The sequence below is a fragment of the Falco cherrug genome, chromosome 15, assembly GCF_023634085.1.
Source record: "Falco cherrug isolate bFalChe1 chromosome 15, bFalChe1.pri, whole genome shotgun sequence".
Classification (NCBI taxonomy): domain Eukaryota; kingdom Metazoa; phylum Chordata; class Aves; order Falconiformes; family Falconidae; genus Falco; species Falco cherrug.
The window spans coordinates 4957571-4974203 of NC_073711.1; the positions used below are offsets into that span (position 1 = coordinate 4957571).

Below are 16633 nucleotides of genomic sequence, written 5' to 3' on the forward strand. Positions count from 1 at the left end.
CCTCATAAATTAAGGCCCTCCATTCCCAGCATACACAATAGATGCCGAACACAGTACAGCGCTAGAACAGGATGTAATTTTGAACTCTGTAGTGGCCACCTCCACAAAGAATACAAGAGAGCACCTAAGTAGAGAGGAGAAGAGAAAGGGAAGAGCCAGACATCCGAGGTGCAATGTACCCTGGAGGATAAGCTGGTCACAACAACTCAGCTAATCAACAGTCTACCTATCTCCCGCTAAGCTGACATTGTGTTTCAGTTGATAATGCAACTTCTCAGCACCCCTGTGTTTCAGAACAAGTTGTACTTGGCAGACTGCCACGGTGCTGAGTGATCCTTCTCCTGCAGGATTCCAGAGCTTCCACAAACACAACAGGTCACTTTCCACTAATGTGACATAAAAGAAAGAGATTGAGAATGTCAGTGTTGACATTGGCTGCCTGCTGAAATCAGTATGCAGAACCAAGCTCTGTTTACAACTCCAAAGTTAAAGGGAAATCACGTAACTCCTTCTTCCCCCTCCTGACTTCACCTCTCCCACACACAGACATGCTACCATGCCGAACGGCTGGCTGGAGTCTAAAAAGAATGGCCATAAAATAATGAATCTGAATAATTTTTAACAAACACAGGTCTAGCTTTAGGAAGATCATGGTTGAATGCCAAATGCTATATTGCCCTGCTGCCAGGGATAACCTAACTCCACCTGTGGTACTGGATCAGGAACACACAAACATCTGGCAACATGTGCTTCAGGTGTTTCTCTCAGCCTTCTTATCAGTGAAAACACCTTTTGTAACATACTGTACATTTGAAGGGTATCTTTTTCCTGTAAAATACTCAAGAAATGTAAAGTAGTATTTTGGCTGTAAATTAGTACTGCATGGATTGTCTTGTGAGTTCTTGTACAGTAGGAAATGCCTGAATCTCACCCATTTGGTTTACTAATACACTTAAAGATACTTAAGTGAATGTTGGAGAAATGTTTTTTCTCTTTTCAGATCAGATTAATTTCAGTGTTGCTTGCAGATCACACAAGCAAAACCAGTACTTGAAGTCTGAATACTAAGTGTGACTGAGTACCATGGCATGCAAATAAACTATTAACCTGCAAAAATAAACTAGTTTTTAGTGTTTGCAGATGTGATCACAAAACTATACAATGGAAGATGAAATTGTTAAAATGCTTTGGAAAGTAATCCATCAGTATTGCTATTGGTATGTTACATACTATGCTTCAGAAGAGGGTATGCCAAAATACACAGGGGACTACTGATCTGGCTCTAGCAGGCTTACAGCTATCTAGATTTCCCTCCTAAAGATGTGCTGTGTTCATACCAAGGAGAGTAAATTCTTAAAAATAATCAGAAAACTAGATAAATTCACACAATTGCAGGTATAATCCACAGTATCCAGGAAAGAATAAAGATTGAAATCAGGATGGTTTCACTTCCTAAAGAGACTTTTGAAACAGCAAAAACTTGTAGGCCACTCAGTGAAGCAACACCACCATAGAAATGCCAACAATATTTTAATCATGCACCATCTTCTAGATCCCATTTTTTATATTTTATATTATTTATATTTATATTTTATTTTATAAAAATAAATTATATTTATTATTTTATATTAATGAGTAAATGAACCATGAAAAGATGTTAGAAAACACAGGACAGAGAACATACACTTGTCAGTCAGCCAGCTTTTTGAATTTTTTAAAAATTGCATTTATGTCACGTTTCTGTAGTCTAGTTGTATGGCACCAGCATAAGCTGCCTTACTGCTTACCGCCTGCAAAGTTTGTCTGTCTGTACCCACTTGTATTAGTACTGGAGCTGGCTGCTTAACGATTTCCCTATCTCCATGGATTATCTAATCTATTTTGATACATTTTCTGAAGCCCTAAGGCAACTTAATATTACCATAAAACTAGAGGTTTTTTTGAAACCTTGCAGTAAATTTAGGAATTTAGTTAGTCAAAATTTCTCCTATTGTGGAAGTAGGATTCCAAACCTATCAATATGTAATCACTATAATTTTTATTTTCGAATCAGTAACAGAAACTTGTATCATCTATTTTTAATGGAATGTTGGTCTTAAAAATCTTATGGCTTTCTTTTAATCTCAAATATTGTTTAATAAAGGTATTATTAATTTTTATTCTTTCCATATTATACTATATAATATTCAATGAGATTTTTACCATTGTAGTACAAATAAAGAATACGGTCTTCTCCTGTACTTGCAGTTCTTTATCCTGTTTCTGTGAAAAAGTGGTCTAGTACACTGATTCAAATCACAACTCAAATTTATATTCACGTTTTTCTATGTTCTTAAATCACAGTTATAGTAAGGCTAAAATTTGACTCTCAGTTGCTTTTCTGTTGCTGAACTTTTGAATCTCCTACTATATTAGCCTGACCTAACATGCTTCATAAACATGAAGCATTAGACATGAAGAAAAAGTATAGGATTAACTGATCTCATTTATTATACTTTAATTACTACTACTGTAACAGCTTGAGCCAGTTTTCCTTTGTGGATCTAAGGATGGAAACTTTGAGCAGTACTTCTTTTCCAAATTCTAGTCTAATTCCCCCCAAGTCTGAGAAACTGAAATCTCAGAAAGGCCTTGTCTTTCAAAATATGTGAAACCTACTCATAAAACTGCATAAATAATCAGGTGGCTAGATTGTACTGAGCTACATACTCTTACAGCTACAAAACCCACTGTGAAAACTGATTGCTGATTCTTCCTCTATCCTTTAACCACTTATTGACCCAAGCAAGGATCTTCCCTCTTAACCTCTGATAGTTGAATTTCTATGGGAGCCTTTGACATGTGTAGTTTTTTTAATTGGCTTTTAAGAAGACTGTATCAACTGTTTTATTCTCACTCACCTGCTCAGTGACTTCTTTAAAGATTAAAATAGATCTGTGACAAAAGTTGAGTTGACTTTTCCTGAATATATAGTATTATTACTGTGTGAACTTACTCCACTCTCTAAATAGTTTCTATTAATTTGCCTGGTAGTTTTCAACATAGTAGGATTATCATCCTAAGAGAGGGAAACATTACTTTCTCTTGCATATCACAAAGACAGGTTTCCAAGACAGACATTCATTTAGCCATATCTATTGCACATCAGTCAGCAGCTGGGATCTTGCATAAGTCAGTACATTGCACTTAACGTTAGGTGGCTGATCAGAGAATTTCCAAAATGCTGTCTTAGTTTACAAAAAGTAGTTCTAGCTACTGAAGACAGAGTGCAGGAAATCATTCAAGGTAAAAGGATTTAAAAAAAAAAATCTTCCAAAAATCTTAACATGAACATATGTAAGTTAATCAGAATATTTCCTGTATGTTTTATTATACTGTTTTTCTCAGTTACAACACATGTAGTTTAATGAAATCAGAGGAGAGTAAAATGAATAGGGTATCTCTGACCTGCAGGCTGAAATGTATCACAGAAATACTCAGACCTGTCTTACAGGGTTAGCAGTCTAGCTGGGGTGTCAGGGAATTCAGTTAGGCAATTTACCAGATAGAACCCTACCCTTGTTTAAGATGACTCAAATCATCCATTATAACAATAACTCAGGAATGCTGGGCAGTTTACAATGGAACTATCATGCTCTTTTATCTAATAACAACATATTAATACTTAATTACAATTTTCTGAAACCAAAGATTTGCCCACAGTACAATGTAGGGCACTGCAGAAATACCTGCCACTACCTATGCTACACTTGAACTAGAGGTTATAGGGAATGTTTACACAGCATAATGTTGGGCAAAGTAGCTGTATAGCTATTTTGCAAAGGCTGTTGACCTAGTAAGTCTGAGTGCTCTGTTAATGTAGCTAAACTGCTTTCAGGAGCTGAGCGCTCTCTGTACTGCATAGCACCATGTAAACATCCTTGAGATCCTCTGTTTATTCACAGATCAGGCACAGCAAGCATAACCATGTTAGCTTCTCAGATCACCTTTCTAATATACCCTAAGGGCCTTCAGAGGAAATGTTTCTGTAGGCAAGAAGGCAGACCAAGGCTTTAAATCCATCCAGTATTAGGCTTCTCCACTTAAGACTACCAACTGCTTTTTTAAGAAAAGCAAAGCTGTGATGTGTAGCAGCTGAGGGGAAGCCTAATGTCGCAGCTAAATTTACTTTCTGTTACCTTGTGCCAAAAAATGTTAGTGTCCTTGCCCATCAGTTCCTGACCCCACATTCCCAATCCTTTTTGTGTCATGGACAGCCTAAAAATTTTTGCATCCTACCTCCAAATTCCTGTTACAGAAATTAAACTGTTTGTGTCTTCCAACTCTAGTATTTACAGCGTAGAAGGTCTCGCTCAATCTCTGCTGCTATACCAACAGAGGACCTTCTGGCTAGCCGAGCTTTACAAACACTTTTTTTTTTTTCCCCCAGATAGCACAGCGGTTTCTTTTGTGAAAAAATGCTTTTTCTAATCATTCACTCTCAGCCCTCTGTTCCTGATTCCTTTCTCATAACACCTACATCTTTCCAAGGTTGGTATTACACCATTCTTATACGTAGAGAATTGTATAGGGAAAAGTTGAGGGTATAAACAGGAGACAAAGTGCATATTCAGCAAAACAGTATTTTCAAATAAGTTTTAGTTCTTCATTTTTAGAATGATCTCATGTTTTTTTTTTGTTGTTGTTACAACAGTTTATTATTTGTAGAAGAAAGATTTGCTTACTGGGCAGAATCACCAGTAACAGCTCAAAGCAAAAATTACTCTCAGGTTGGGAAAGGTAACTGAAAAGAGCATTACACTTTGCCAAAAGGCTGCAAGATGAACATTTAAAAAAAAAAGTACACTATGAACTATGATTATGGACATGGTGATGTTCAAATCTAGATCCAGAACTGAATACAAGGTATGTTTTATCCCATAAACCATATTTCTAGATTAAAAATGAAAGGACTTATAGACCCACTGCCTCATCTAGCCCTTGGAGTGCACTGCATTTTTGTCTTGTACCAGCTGGTGATGAGGCACTGAGCAATTTGATTGTTACTTTAACTGTGGTAGGACATTTACAGACAAACAAAAGGTTCTTAGTGCTTCTGTTCCTTAAATACCAGCCTGCACTTGTAAGATGGTCAGTTTGGGTTTTTTTTCATTCTCTCAAGCCTAATTCACAGAATCTGTTATGCTTGATTCAGTAGTATGTCTTTACTGGAAAAAAGCAAATGGCATTTCAGACCTCCACCTAAATTTTGTCAGTTTTCATTTGTGTATTCTATTCAAAAACAACAACAACTCCTACAGAGCTCTGTCTTAGGAGAAACTGAAAAGATCTTCTGCTAGGTCTTGCAGTCTGGTTTCGGTAACAAATAAAAATACAGTGTGTTCCTCTAGGGAAGTATTGATATGAATCATCCTATTTAAGAAAAGGTGTATTAGAAGAGAATGAATCATTGTTTGCTCTATGCAGTACTCCAGCACACTGTAGGTACAAGTATTATTCATCCAGATGTGTAGTAACTTCACTAAAACACTCCTCTTAAGTATTTCAGCCATAGACACATTCTCCTTCTGGAATTTATAACTACCTTACTTTGTGAATACATATTCCATTCTGTAAACACTGATAGAAACAAAATCACTGTAAGCAACACAATCAATCTAGTACTACCGGGTGTATATACCTTTTGTTCTCCTGGTAGTCTGCCCACACAGACTTAAAGCACTCAATCGTGTTTGATCTTGGAACCTAAACATTACTAACCCTGTTTGACATTTAGATGAGAGATCATAAAATCCGGAATCACAGCTGATGTAGAACAAAGAATTGTGACTGACTATTCAATTTTAGGCCTCGTACATCAAAAGATTGACTTTATTTAGTCCTACTGTTGCTGCTACAATGACGTAGAAGTAAAAGAAAACAAGAATGATGAATATCTATGCTCTAGAAATGCAATTATTTCACAGATGTGTTATTTTCCATTTCTAGAAAAGACAGGCAAGAAAATAAAAATTATCAGATCCCTTCTTTCTGCCTTTGTGATTTCAGCTCATGATGACTAAATTTATAAACTATTTTAGTTTTCAAAATTGAAAATATACATTTTAGTTTAGTTACAAGTAATAATACACCTTCAGCAAAGAAAAAAGAAAAAAGTATTTCAGGAAACATTGTAACATTTTCTTAACCTAAACCAGTGCTATTTACAGTTAATTACAAAAAATAGTCTATTAAAATACAAATAAAAACATCTGCAACTGAATTTAGCTTAAAGGTTCTCATTGTAACCAACATTTGCCTCTGTAACAGGATAAATAACATCTTTAAATAACTAACTTATATGAAAAGGCAAATGATCATTACTTGCCAACAGGACGGAAGAGGGACAATGGTATATTATTGCAATTAGGGACCTGAATCCTCTTTCTGCAAAAACAAGTCTGTTTTTTCCCTTAGGGTAGATATGGATATTTTGTATTTTATCAATTATAAACACAGCAGTATAGAAAATTTTTCATTCCAGTGACTGGATGCAAGATAAATACAGCATTTAAAATACCAATCCATTCTATCCATTGACATAAAATTACTTGTTCAGTTCATTATTAGGCAAATAGTGCTTTCATATAGCTGACAGACTGTTGGAAAAGTAATTGGTTATAAAATGCATTTAAAGATTTTGGAGGGACCGACCCTATCAGCATGTCTGAGCTAAGCATCGCATCTTTGTGAATTAAGCTCACTTCATAAGGTGAAAGTACCACGTTCTCTATATGCCCACAGTAGATGAAATTGGATCTCCCTGACAGGACACATGCATACTCCCTCAAAAATAGGTTTGTTGACAAGATTCTTTATCTGCCTAGTTTAATTATCTAAATTGGTCTTAGTTTACATTGATTTTAGTTGATCTTTTAACTATTCATATTTATTGTCTACAGGAGATTAGAAAACCATTCAGTTGCAGATTTGTCTGAAAAAAAACTATCCCAGAAAGCTTACAATGGCATTCTTACATATTGTTAACATATTCTCACAATTCAAAACTTTTTTCCAAACTTTTATATAATTATTTATGTCTAGGAGTATATGCATCACTAACACTAGACTGTGTACTATGGACCTTTAACTAGGATTTAAAATGCCTGGGCAGGATTTGACCCTAAAAGGAATGAGATAACAACAACAAATGAATCCATTTGCCTTTTGCTCTCATCCACTACAGTCATGACCATTTTAAGTCTGTGTTTCTAAGAGATTATTACCAACTTATATATAGCTCTTGAGTCCCACATGGCTGGTGAACAGTTTAAGTGTGACTCCATATCAAATCTACATCACTGGATTGGCAACAAAAATGTAGGTATTTCAAAATGCTCTGCTAAAGGGACTTCTAGACTGTCTTGGGAGCGCACTGCGTACTTAACTCAGCTCTGTCCAACTGTGAACCAATATAACCTGTAACAGCTGTTGTTATTTCCCTTCTCTGGAGCATCTTATGGCTTTATCTCTGTTATCCAGCTAGTGGAGATGGGCCATATGTAGATAGATACAAGTATTAATATACAAAAGCTGCCTTGGTGTAAATCTCCAGTTTTTAGTTAATAAAAAAATGACACACACTCTCTCTCTTTTTAAGAAATTGTGCTTCTAGATTCAATTGCTCTTGAAAATTCTAAAATATTTTACAAAGTCACAAAAGCCATTCAAATTCTGGAGCTCAGTACTGTTGTTCTGTAACTACAGCTGGCTGCATTCCACTCACAAACTCAGTGCCCCTCTGTTATTCTTATAAAACCTTGTCCTTGTGCATGAGGCAAAAGTTTAGAATTCTATTAAACAATAAATTTCTAGAGTCTCACTCTTGATTGTCAGCTAATCATCTGTGAACTCCCTGCAAATATGTAAAAAACAAGCCAGAGCAGTTGTGTTGACTCAGCAGTGCTCTATACCACCTTTTGGTCAGGTAATGTGCCCAAGAGGGGTCTCTCTCATTAAAGACACTGCCAAAGGGCCAAATTTTTTCCCATTCTGGCAATCCAGATGAATAGGTCTATTAGATGCTTTAAAATTTAGAGAAATGTATTAAATCTTTGGCACTCTTACTTGCTTCTGCTTGTGCAGGCAGGCTCCAGCACCCTTTACCCCCTTCAAATGAAATCCTAAACAAATGGAAACACAGGAAAATGAAGGCCACTTACCAAAAACGCTACTATCTTTCCTTTTTATAATTCTAAATATCCAAGTCATCTTAAAAATGTTACTTTCACTAATTTCATCTTAATATTTTTCATGCATTGCTGGTTAGAATGCAAAACCATTTCAGTTTGTACAGAGAGATCGTGACCAATTATTAATAGCATTCTATTGTCAGCAGCAAGCCCAAGAATTTATCAACAACTATGGAAATAAAGTACACCAATTTTTTGCATCAGAATTTAGACAATCAAAATCAGACTGCATACATATAAACATCCATGGGCGTAAAAAACTTGTAGAAGATGCTTGTGAAAAATACGGTTCTTATCAGAAGTGCAACAGGGTAGGCTTTCCCTATTTGGAATCAAAAAGTTACAGTCTTTGTCACCTGTTCTTCAGTCTTGAGCAAATTTATATCTGAGTTTTAGTAAAGCAACTTTAGACATCACCAGCTTTCAATTCTTTGATATTCTAACCAGTTGTAGCTTGTTGAACAATATTCAGAAATATTTCCTGTAACATTAATCATTTCACAAATATGATCCTAGAAAAAGCATGCAGTATCGTTATTTGTGTGAAGGCACCAAAGTTCAGAGATAAGGCAGGTGACAAACTGACAGAAACACCAAATTTCAAGATACAAAAACTGTAATTTAGTATAAACATAAATTGTAAAACCTCTCATATTTTTATTAAGTGGTCTTACTTTCTATGCAGCTGCTTTAGATTTATTATGCAGCTAAAACCAGAATTAGTTTCAGAGAAAGGGGAATGAAGTACACTCATTCTCTGACACACTGGAAGTAACTTTGCAATGAAAGCACAACTTTGCTTCCCTTTTTGCTCTTAAAACTGTAAGATAGAATTCTCTTTCCATAGCTTGCAGAAGGAAAATTAACTAGCATGTGCAAGCACGTGACTCCACCCTAGCCTCCCATTTTAGGCTGCATCCACTCCCAAAATAGCAGTGCTTGGGCCACTCCATGTCAGCTCCCTCAGCAGCAGCTCTAGTAGATGAATTTTTATGAAGGACTGTAGACACAAGGAGGAGAGTATTTTATTAACTGTGTGAACAGTAAAAATATGAATTTTAATTTACAATTGGATAAAAAAAAGAAGCATGTTTACTTAAGAAATTAACATTTGCTTACAAGAAGTTTGAGAATGAATACAATTAAACACGTATTTTAGCTTTGCCCATGCAAATGTGAGCAGCCTTCAGCAATCTTGTTATCTGTACTTATTCATTACTGCAACACATAATTATTTTAAAAATATCACAATTACATGATGTTGCAGAATATTATCTGGTAATCATTTGAAAACTAATCTCTGTCAGCTCTCCCATGAAACAGAAGAACTTAGATTTTCTACAAACAAACTCCACCCAATCAAAGTAACATTTCTTCTAATATACAGCAACTTCCTTCACTTCAAAAATTTGGAAACAATTCAAAACCTCTCTAAAAATACTGCATTTCTTTTTCCACGTAAGTAAGCAGAGGTGAAGATACTTTAAGTGATTTAAGTGTGAATATAATCCAACAACCCATTATAAACATTATATTACACTATCTTTCCAGAAAGCACCTAAGGAGTCAGGAAATGATACCTGATTACAGGTATATTTATCATACTATTCCCAAAAGTTATTATGAGACATTGTTCTGGTTTTTAAATGTTCAGATTTACAATCAATAATAATGTTAATTACTTCATTAATGACATTTACATCTTAGTGCCACCTACAAACCAGTTTGCAGACCTTGTAACTATACAGTATAGTTTCTTTTAGCTTTTCTGTTAAGAAGTGTAATACTGGTTCATTAATGTGGCTGATTTCCAGAGACCGTGACTTTGCCGGATCACAGACATTCTGAGTCTTGGATAATTAAAAGATGAAATTCCTCTGAAGTGGGTGCTTTTTAGACCTAGAAACACTGGGATGGCAGAATGTCTCTTGGATCCAATAATATGGCATTTGCTCTGGCAACAACTGTAAAAGGGGTTTCATTATCCCACTACAAAGGAGTAAAAATATAACAACTCCAGAAATGGTTAATTATACACTGTATTACATGCATAGTAACTCACATCAACAGGAAATATGGAAGATAATATAGCAAACACTGTGCAGAGGATGTAAAAGCTATTATCTTTAAAGAAATATTAATGACTTCTTTCAGGCATCTGCCTTGATTTCCCATAAAGGGAATGATAGTTCAAGACAGAGAAATGTGACGAAACAGTGCAGGGTATGTTTCTCAACAGAGTAGGAACAGGAGTTTCCTGGATGAAGATAAAGAGGTTTTGACTTAATCAACAGACCAAAATAAACGGGAAAAGAGGAAAATAATTTATATTGAAAATCTCCATGCAATTTTTATTTTCCAGAGCTTCAGAAATTTACTCTCCCTTTTATCTTCAGTAATCTCAATGTTACTTGAAGGTATTTATGTCCCAGATTTGTCTCTGTCTCATTTTGTTTGAAAGATTAGGTTGAGAGCTACATCAATGACACAGCTAACCATCAATAGAAATTAAATCCTCTGGATTTCAAAGCAGCTTTAGAAAAACAAGAAAAATCAAATTCAATATAATAAAAACAAGAACCATTTCAGGACTACAACATGGTTCTGAAACTGCATATTGACAAAGGTAAATTTTACATCACATTCCAAGTCTTAGACTTGGAGCAAATTCTATTTCAGAAAACATGCAAATTCAAAAGTGCAATGACTATACTCTCCACAGAAAGGTCTGTCTTTCTTGTATTATTATTGACTGATATACTAACAGACTTCAAAAAATATTTGGACTGATTTTGTTCAAATGCCATCACATTTTCTTTAGCTCTGCCATTAACAGACTTCGTCCTTTTATTTTTATTTTCCCATTTCAGTTTTCTACAATTCCTAATTTTCAGGTCATTTGAAGTGTTATTTCTGGGGTTTGTATTTGTATTGTATATATGATACAATGAACATTTACTTACTTTTTTTTTCACTTTCCTTTCATCAATCTTAATTTTTTTACAAGTAAAAAATTTGGAAGCAACAAAGAAGTAAGCCAAAGAAACTGCAGTGATGACCATATCCTCCTACTGACTTATGGTGAAGACAAAAGAAAAGGTATCAAGCAATTAATAATAAATACGGTATATGTATACTGCTTTAGTACTATATCCCATTGTCAAACTTTGCACATGCTTTCTATCGCCAAGAGCGCACTGATGTAAAATCAAGACAAAAAGCTTTCCTAAATGAACTGCCATAGACTGTGGATCCAAATTGAAACCTAACCACTGAATGAATCTGGGATCCAGTTCTAACAGCAGAATGTTTCCTGAACACCACAGCAGGCATGGTTTCAGCACTGACTCAGCTACAATGATGAAACCCATTAAACCACTAACATCCTTTCTCGTAACACGATGAATTTTTCTTACACATCCCTCATTCAAGTACAGGCGAGGACCAACTCTGCTTAGTTTGTGAGATATTACATGGTCTTACCTCAAGCACATAAGCACTTAAACTAACATGCTTATTAGCCTTCTTAAAGTGATTAACATGTTACCTCTTGCTAATTTTGTGACTCAAAGAACAAGACATTTGGCATTGCTCATTTCTGGAGGTTTTTTTTTATTTATTTACTTTTTTCACTAGTGCAGCAATTTCAGCCTATATGAAATGAGACACTAAATGAGACACCATTTCTATAAAAATCTTTTTCAAAACCTAAATATATTAATTACAGAGATGTAGTAGTATATGTGTGATAAACCAAATTATTACCTCAAGCCCTATAATATACTCAGTGCTACTGCTGATTATCTAATCACTAAATCTATTAATTTAGATACCCACAATTTATGTTTATAAGTTCTGTATTAAGTTTATGTTCTCTTCTGGAATACCTGTTCCCTAGCAAAGATGCCTTGCACGTGGATACTGGGCATTACTAAACAGAGATGCTGGCGGACCTGAACTCACACTGCTTGTCTGTTACGCTGAGGTAAACCAAGTTTGGACAAAAAATGCGCACAGGTTAACCAACCCTGGTGCATGGTTGGACTTCTTCGTTCGGGCACACCATCACGCTAACATACCTGTATGGCTTTTGGATGCCACATAGGGTTTCTTAGCTCTGCGACAGCACAGAGTTAATGCTTCTGAGTCAGAGCTAGATCGTGGCTGGCTATCTTGGACTACAGGCATTAAAACTTGGGTCTGTTTGCACAGACATGCCCAGACCCATTCTAGTAAGGATTTCAAAATAGTTATAATTTATTTTATGATCTTGAAATATATATATAGAGGGCCAAATACTACTCTTACTTACACAAGAGTAAATCAGGAGTAACTCATAATTTCCATATTTAATTTGCAGATCATGAACTTCAGGTCTGCTTCTCCAAAACTGCACTAGCTCCACCGAAAGATCTGCTCCTCTAACTTGGAGTGGCAGAAGCAACCACTCACCCATTTCAGAAGAGATTCCAGCCCAACTTGTATCAATATTTACCCTTAAGATAGCAGCACAGAGGACCATAATTTTTAAACACAGAGAGAGATTTGCTGAATAAGGTAGGAATAATGTTACTGTTTAGTTATTTATTTGACCTCAGAATGTGAAGGACTAAGGGTGGCTAGAATATGTCAAGAGCAGGCAAACTATTAAAGATCTCCCATAGCTCTCCCCGACACATCCTAACGCCACCAATTTCAGTTTTACTCTTTCAGTTCCAATCTTGCTACTAGACAAGCGATTGCTCCCACTGTTTTTATGTGTGGCACATAACGGGTAAGAAAATATTTTTGCCTTCTTTTCATTCTTTCTTACTTTATTTTCCCTGAACTTCACAGATTCCACTAATAGTATTCTAGACATTTTAAACGACCCTGCATATCAGCGACACTTTGATGTTAAATAGTGTTACAAAGGTCATTCTGACAGAAGGACCAGAAATAATGTTTGTTTTCAAACTGAGTGCTCTGTTTAAATTTGTTTATTTCTGTACTAAGTCTAGGCACTTTGAGTTGTCATGATGACTCAGAGCAAAGTTGCAAAGTCTCAGTTCTACAAAGAGATTAGTCACTTTGTTTTTTTGCACTGAGCTGCTCTGAGTCAGCTTCAAATTATTGCACACAGAGTACCTAGGTACATCCTCAAGTGGTGCAGGTAACTTTAGTGCACATTTCTGAAAGAAAAGCAGTCTCTCTATCTGAGCAAATAATTGACTAGGCCTACCTTCTCAATAATGCCAAATAAGAACTGGGGTTTAGACTGAAAGAAATTATTACAGTGTGAATGCTGATTTACATGTTTTCCCTTAGCCAAGGAGAAACTTTAAGGCGAGCAGCCCCAGTCTGATAAACTCTTCAGTATACTGAACAATTGGTTGAGCTGTGCTCTTAACTATTATTTACTATTCAGGAATTAAAAAAATTTAGACACCAAAAGGTTTTTGTCCTTTCAGTCGTTGGCAATATTTCTTCTGCTTTTTAATTTTAGCAAAACTGAGAACTAGGTTCACACATTTAGGCCAGCAGCTTTACTTGACTGTACACAGTGATCCTAAGTTCACCATGACCCTAAACAAGTGACTCACTTGGAATAGACTGTTTTTTATTGATTGGCTGGGCTATATCTTTTCTTTTACCAGATGTGCACATATTCATAGTGTGTATATATGTGTGAATGCATGTGGGTGTGAATCTGTATTGTTAATTTTATAATGACTGGAGTTGATGTGGTATTTTCTTTAGTCTATACACTGTATACCATCTAATTACAATTCATACCATTTACACTGTATATCAAAACTCAGTAGTGTATTTGCAACATAAGAGTGTGGAAACGCAGTATATTACTATTGTATAAATATTTTTATGTCTATAGCTGTAAACTCTATAAACTCAATAGGAAAACACACTAACCCAAATTTTCTTTCTAGCTAACAGTATCTTCCTTATTTCTGGGGAAAAAATACAGAAGACCCACCTTAGAAGAAACTCAGATTTCTCCCAGTCACACAGCTTTTATGCGGGTCCACATAGAAGTATGTGAAAATAACCTGGGACTTTAGAGAAGGAAGAAGAAAGATGACCCAATCCACTTGTCAGTTATGACAAATTAGTGTTGCTCCAAGGCCATTTTGAGCTATTGCCACCTGTATGAGGCCTGTATTTGCTCCCCTCTCCTAACACTATGTTAATTACCATTCCATAATGAGGCCTGTATTTGCTCCCCTCTCCTAACAGTATGTTAATTACCTTTCCATAACAGCCATCTTTACTTGTTTTTGTTTTCTTCAGACCATTTGACACATCTTGCTGTTTTACTAGGTATTCAGAAGGCTTAGCATGCCTTCTAATCATAGCATATTAAAGAACAAGCAAATGTTCATGTCTTGATTCAAACTAAAATATTAATGTCACTAAATTATTTTCAATAAAAATACTGTAGCTATTTAATTTATTTTTCTAGAGAAAGTATTATGGCCAAGACTCCTGAAATGAGTAATCACTGTATAAAGGACTCACATCAAATATGACTTTTTCTGCATAATTCCTTGCCACCTGTTTATATTCTGACTTATTTAACAACTATTAAATCCTTATTATCAAACTAACAATAGGTATTTAAATATGTAAATAAGAATAAACATAGGGGGTTTATCTATTGCACTTATTCATTCTTTAAACTTATTTATGTAATTTACATGTATACCCTTGATTTTGTTCTGTAACTACCCATCTGAATGACAAACAAAAATAGTAATGACTTGTATAAACTTATTACTAAGACTGTATGAAATAGTTTCATTACATCATAGAGTGCTTTTATGTTGAAGAGATTAGCATCCAATACCATGTTCACTTTGCAAGATTCAAAAATAATTGAGATTTGGAACACGAACACTTCCAAATCTGATTTAAGATCCAACAGCAGAATGTTAGGCAAAATTCTGAAATCTTCTGAATGCTATTCCTTTATAAACTGTCTGGAGATGAGAAATACATTGCTATGAAATGCAGTGATACAAATACATACCTTGTACATTCCATCTTCAGGAGTTTTAAGATAGAAATTTGGGAGAAGATTTTAAGAAAAAAAGTAGTAGTAGTACTTAATTTCAAAACATACCAAATGCTTTTATGAAAAAAGAGCAGTAAGACTGTTCTAATCCAGCATGAAATATGAGACATCCACTGCCCCTGTATTATTATTTATTCTTCATATTATGGTAAAGGTCATTATGCTGCATATTGTACAAATACATAGAAATAACACTGAACTGCCGATGACACTAAGTAACAGAATATTCTATTACTGAAAGCACAGTAGTAAGGGAAGCCCTGAAAGGCATGAAGTGATTGACTTTGCACTGATAGAACATATTTACACACACTCTTTCCCCTCCTCTACTCCCATTCACATCAAGCCATGCATATAGGGGAAAATTACCCTATTCTCCAAGATACATCAGTACCTGGAAGTGCTAAGTTAATCTATACTGATGTATTAAAAATAAGTACAATATAAAACAAATCATATAAATTATGTCACAATTACCTAAAAAGGCACTATATATAACACTTCTTCTCAGAACTTCATAAAACTGTGAATACTATGGAAGCAGACTAACATTTGTTCACTGGCCACATGGTATGCCAGTCACAGAGACAGTCTAGATAAGGTTTATCAGTTTTACCTTCTACACCATAAGGGTGTAGATGTTAGGTTCTGACTGTTAGGTTCCTAAAAAACACAGGCACATCACAATTTTTATAATTATGATAATTTATTACTCAGTCTATTCCTCATTTTTTGTAAAATGATGGGAAGTCAAGCTTGGCAAGCATAAAAGATTATCAAGAATAACAGAACAGCCCTGATAATTGAATAACAGGAGACAAAGCAAATTTTCAGTGACAATCTGTTGTTTCAATTTATTGCAACATATTTTTTCCCCCTGGCTTTATTATAGTTTATCTTCTATTATAAAATGTTTAGATGTTGTGAAAACTACTCGTGAATCTGTGGAAGCTCTTTGAAGAACAAACGTAGGTGTAAGGATCATACAGAATGGAATTTCAAGTTAAAATTAGATTGCACAATCTGTATTTGTGTTGATGAGCAGCTACCTACCCAAGCAGTCCTACAGGCTAAACTGAACAAATTGATATTTCCTCATGTATTGATAGATGCATAATTTGTCCCTTAAGTACATGGTTCAGGTAAAAATTTTCTTTAAATTTCACTGAAATGACTGATTTCAACATATACTATCCTATCTACTCCAGATTTTCCACCTTCATAAACCAGGAAATAAAATAAATACGATTCACTGTCAGGCCTCACCCAGAATTACTGTTGCTACCAAATTACGAATTCTAAATGCTTGATTTTGTAGGTTACCAGAATC

General features: G+C 35.1%; 1 long non-coding RNA gene across 1 annotated transcript; it reads left to right on the plus strand.

Annotated features, from left to right (window-relative positions):
* The first annotated feature begins 3208 nt into the window (after positions 1 to 3208).
* LOC114015551 (uncharacterized) lies at positions 3209 to 15335 on the plus strand. Its single transcript, XR_008735245.1, has 4 exons — positions 3209 to 3285; positions 11239 to 11330; positions 12130 to 13005; positions 14159 to 15335. It is a non-coding gene; the product is annotated as an uncharacterized LOC114015551 (long non-coding RNA).
* The last annotated feature ends 1298 nt before the right edge of the window (positions 15336 to 16633 follow it).